Source organism: Neoarius graeffei, chromosome 10, assembly GCF_027579695.1.
Source record: "Neoarius graeffei isolate fNeoGra1 chromosome 10, fNeoGra1.pri, whole genome shotgun sequence".
Classification (NCBI taxonomy): domain Eukaryota; kingdom Metazoa; phylum Chordata; class Actinopteri; order Siluriformes; family Ariidae; genus Neoarius; species Neoarius graeffei.
In genome coordinates this window covers 5,291,085-5,296,914 of record NC_083578.1, presented here as the reverse complement: position 1 = coordinate 5,296,914, position 5,830 = coordinate 5,291,085, and positions in this window count along the sequence as shown.

Genomic DNA, 5,830 nt, shown 5'->3' with positions numbered 1-5,830 from the left:
CTCTGACTTGTTCCGCTGTTCTGAAATTTCTTCCTACCTATAATTTCTTCCTACCCGTAGCGGAAATTTATAGCTGTATCTGAAATTTCTTCCTACCTATAATTTCTTCCTACCTGTAGCGGAAATTTATAGCTGTATCTGATATTTTGTCCTACCTTGTGAAAATATCCTACCAGCACATATATCTTCTTCCCTCTGTGTTCAGGGTGGTAGCAAATTATTATAGACATCAAACCCCTATAAATATCTGCTTCCCTCCATCTTTTAGGTGGTAGCACATTATTATAGATATCAAATCCCCATAAATATCTGCTTCCTCTGTGTTGAGGGTGGTAGCAAATTATTATAGACATCAAACCCCTATAAATATCTGCTTCCCTCCATCTTTTAGGTGGTAGCACATTATTATAGATATCAAATCCCCATAAATATCTGCTTCCTCTGTGTTGAGGGTGGTAGCAAATTATTATAGACATATAACCCCTATAAATATCTGCTTCCCTCCATCTTTTAGGTGGTAGCACATTATTATAGATATCAAATCCCCATAAATATCTGCTTCCTCTGTGTTCAGGGTGGTAGCAAATTATTATAGACATCAAACCCCTATAAATATCTGCTTCCCTCCATCTTTTAGGTGGTAGCACATTATTATAGATATCAAATCCCCATAAATATCTGCTTCCTCTGTGTTCAGGGTGGTAGCAAATTATTATAGACATCAAACCCCTATAAATATCTGCTTCCCTCCATCTTTTAGGTGGTAGCACATTATTATAGATATCAAATCCCCATAAATATCTGCTTCCTCTGTGTTCAGGGTGGTAGCAAATTATTATAGACATATAACCCCTATAAATATCTGCTTCCCTCCATCTTTTAGGTGGTAGCACATTATTATAGATATCAAATCCCCATAAATATCTTCTTCCCTCTGTGTTCAGGGTGGTAGCAAATTATTATAGACATCAAACCCCTATAAATATCTGCTTCCTCTGTGTTGAGGGTGGTAGCAAATTATTATAGACATATAACCCCTATAAATATCTCCTTCCCTCCATCTTTTAGGTGGTAGCACATTATTATAGATATCAAATCCCCATAAATATCTGCTTTCTCTGTGTTCAGGGTGGTAGCAAATTATTACAGTACAGTGAATATGGTCCAACAACTACTTCAACTTTGCCGCGGTCTTTAGCCGCCCAGAGTTCCTTCACTAAAACAAATACAAAGAAAAAGTGTGGCAAAATATATTTATTAACTTTATGAAAACGTGAATAAATCTTGCAACTTCTGCAGCTGATTTGGACTTGAGTGGAAAAGCTTCCACCCACTTGGAAAAAAAATCAGTAGCTGTCAATATGTATTGAAAGCCATTGACAGTTTTGGGAAGTGGTCCAGTAAGGTCGATCCCAATCAAATCCCACATGCCAGAGACCTAAAAAAAAGTAATATAAAGATAACCATAACACTAAACTGTTCACCTCCCATAAGGACATAGGGAGAATGTGATTTCACACTATTGTTACCTACTGTATAGTTTTGCACGAGTATTAATATGTATTTACCTTTATCGGCTGCAACTCCCCCACTGCAGTCAATGGTTTTCCAACCTTTTGGCATCTGTCACATTCTAAGATCTTGAAAATATATAAACTACATTATTAACATTATTTGTGTGTGACAGTCAGTTTATATTAAACAAACAAACAAAAAAAAACATTAAAAAAAAAACATACCCAATTTTTTATGTATACAGACATCCCGGTCCAGTAGAACCTGGAAGAGATTGCTGCCCATGTTTTAAGGATGCCAGTATGACCTCCCATGGGGGAGGAATGGAACTCCATGAAAAGTCTCCTGGCTTCCTCCCTCTTTTTCACCACCTTCTTATTACCAAACCAGAGATCTTTTTCTGTTAATGATACATTACTTTAATAATGCGTTATCGCCACATACAGTATTCTAAATAACATGCATCATAGACTTGTGATACTAACCCCTTACTCTGAATTTGGAGGCATATCTCCTCAGGTTTTGCCTCTGACTTTTTCCATACCCCGAGGGGTATGTGCCTTCTGTCAGGAGGGCATGCACCTGATCCCATTTACTTTCCATGTCTGTACAGTAATGTTAAAATGACTGTAGGTCAATACACTCTCAAAAGAAATGTGTTAAAAACAACACATATTTAACACATCAGCGTGTTTATATAAGGACAACACAGTTTGTGTTAATAAATGTGTTGAACTCTATAACACAGTAACTGTGTTGAACTATTTAACACACTAGTGTGTTAAAACAACACAGTTTGTGTTTTATTAAATAAATAATTAAATAAATTAAATATTAAATAAATAAAACACAAACTGTGTTGTTTTAACACACTAGTGTGTTAAATAGTTCAACACAGTTACTGTGTTATAGAGTTCAACACATTTATTAACACAAACTGTGTTGTCCTTATATAAACACGCTGATGTGTTAAATATGTGTTGTTTTTAACACATCTCTTTTGAGAGTGTATCATAGAGACTTGCAAACGAGCCTATGTAATACCAGAGACATGCAAACCCTGCGCTAATGTAAAGGTAGGCTACTGAGTAAGTTTCGAAACAGCTGGTAAACAGAGCTATTACACATCGAACTGCATGCTCTCAGAAACAATCATATCATGTATCATAAAAACGTACATCGTCTTGTAAACTAGCTTAGGCTACACAGCGAGATAATGTATTGTAAAGATGTATTTCGTCTCGCAAACTGCAAAGTCTGGGCTAATTTCGTAGGCGCATGAGCAAGTTGTATGACTACATGAAAATGACAATGCTTTGCAGTATTAGCTATTCAAACTGCATTCAAACACATATCATGCACGTGGCAAGTTGAACTATTTGACTGTCAAACATATGCATTGAATACTGGTCATAGAAGGTATTAAAAATACAAGAAACTAACCTTGTGTAATACAGTAGCAGAAAATTATGGCCCTGTGAATTCGCCGTTGTACGCATGCGCAGTTAACTCGGGTAGGACGTTTTCATGGGTAGGATGAAATTTCAGAACACCGCCACTGATGTCACTGTTTGCGCTGCTTAACGACATCACGTGACGTCCACCCACTTTCGCTAACTCCACCCAATGTGTCCACCCACTTCCAGCCAGCACGGTTCAGCGCGGTTGTAGTCGAAATGCAACTCCAACAGCCCCACTCAGCTCGACTCAGCTCGACTCAGCACGGCACGGCTCAGCCGCGTTTGTAGTGGAAAAGCGGCATTATTGGTTCATTGCGCAACTAGGGCTGCAGCCTATTGGTTGATATTTTGTAGCACTTGTCAGATCTCTTAGCTAGTCCCACCCTCTTAGAGGAGGATTTTCCTCCTCTCTCTCATTGAAGTCTATGTTAACCACGAGCCGCCAGTGCCGGAGACTGTTTGAATCGGAGTGAATGGGAGCCGAAGGGAGGAAGATCCTCCGTGCAGTAATTTCTAATAGCGAGCGATAGGGGGTGCTAATGTAATTTCACCCAGAGAAACGAATATAATGTACATGTCGTATTTGGCAGTAAAATAGTAATATTCAAGGACAGCAATTCATTAAATTGGTCAAGACAATTTCAACTTTTTATTCTTAGAATTTTTAAGGAGGATCTTCCTCCCTCTCCTCACTGGAGAAGCCACCTGTGGTTCATATGTATGCATGAGGTCAGATGAAGAAAGGGGGAATCACAAAACATGGAGGAACTGAACCTCTGACTCCTTTAGCTCATGTAAAGGTTGCATTAAGTTGACAGATGGCTGATTGGTTTGCTATTTTCTCCATAAATATTAAGGAGAGAGGAATCACATAGTACAATATTTATTGCACCCCTTAACATAATCCTATTCAAGCTACTGAAATATTAGACTTGTCATTTAAATGTGTACAATGACACTATGGCTATTTGTTGGTGTATGTAGTTTTTTTTAATTAATATTTAAAATTTCCAGCAATTGTACACATTAAATCCAATTCAGCATTATTTATATGCACTGAAAGGTACAAATGTTGTGCCTTTACAGCTTTAAAGATAATTCCAGTCTAATTATGTACCTTCCATTAAAGTATGCTATTTCTACATTTCCATTTGAAAGATACATAATAAAGGTACAAAAGGTACCCCTCCAGCAATAAGGAATGGTACAGTTAAGTACTCTTTTTTTTCTGAGAGAGACAGCAGACTTTATGCCAAAAAAAGCCCCACTTTGGAGAAGTTACTACTTCACTGAAACCATTTCCAAATGTGAGGCAATCACAGGGCAGGGATATTATTACATCATCAGTTTCTTGGAAAAAAATATGTTGAAAAGCCTGCCATGAAAGTCTAAAGAATAAAGAAACACTTATTCTTTCAATATATTATAGTGATGTCCTGTTGAATAAGAAGCGTAATAATATAATGTTGGTTTGAAGAAGATGGAACAGGGCAGGAAACTCTGATTAAATCCCAGTGGAGCATGAAAATGATGATGCTGTAAAATGATGCGCTTTAGACAGCTGAAAAGCTGAAATCAGTCCCATTGGTTTTAAATGAGCTGTCCATCATTTTAGCATGATGTTAAGATATATAATAACATGATGATCTGACCAGGTGATCTTCTTCCATTGCTCCAAGGTTCAGTTATGATATTTGCGTGCCCATTGTTGGTGCTTTTGATGGTACAAAGGGTTTAGCAAATGTCCATGCAAATTGTTACCTTAATTTTTTTAAGTTAAGCCAGTGTATTTTTTTTAGTGAGTGTAACTTATTGCTCTTCAGTCAGGATAAATTACATGCAATTCCAGTTTTATCATCAAAATGGTTTTGAAAACCATTATACTGATCTGCTTGTTCAGTCCACCCCATTTACATGGATTTCAGTGAGAGCAGACTAAATATCAGTCACACCTCAGGAGCACACAATACAGTTCAACATCAAATTACAGATGACCATAAAGTTAAAATAACAAACCTGTAAAACTGTCTTAAAGGAAATACGCAGAACCTTTATTTTTAAATACATTTGAGTGGATAGTATCTCCATCCTTGACTCTTGTATGCTGCATAAATAGGAATAAAAATATATATTTTTGAGAGTTAAAATCGACCGCAAAGTCAGCGTTCAAGCTGCCCCGCTGAGCCAGCCAGCGCTGAGTGCGTAATGTCACCGCGGTAACCGGTTTTAAGGCTGAGGCCTTTTACAGCTATAGACCAAAGTCATATAAATAAAACTTTATGGTGAAAGTAAGAAATACCGTTACCGACTTGCTCAACTAAGACTGATTTGACTTCATTGATTGTGGGGTGACTCTCATTAAAACAGGATGGGTGTTATAACTTATGCCACATACATGTACATGCATGCATTTTCACTGATAAAACATAAAAGGCTCATTAAATAATCAGATGAACTGAGACAATCACATTCTGAAGCAAATTAAATAATCTTATACCAGTAACTTAAACGCACAATACAAGTCACACATATTAATCTAAATGCAGGTAAACAACGAGTGTTGTTGTTTTTTTTTATCCAAATGAGAGTCGGAGCTTACCCGTCCGTGTTCTCGCTTCTTGAAGGCCGATCTTGTGGCCGATTGTTTTGAAACAATCTGACTTTCAGTTGTTCATTCAGTTCTCCGTTCATTTGCTTCTTCCACGTCAGGGCGAGATATTGCTGCTGAGGTGAGCATATCCAGCGGAGAAATCAGACGGCATTCTCCATTTTCTCCATACCGAGTACTCCACCATTACTGCTCGGCTCAGGCAATTACTAAAACCCGGGACGGGACATCACCGGTTTTAGCAACA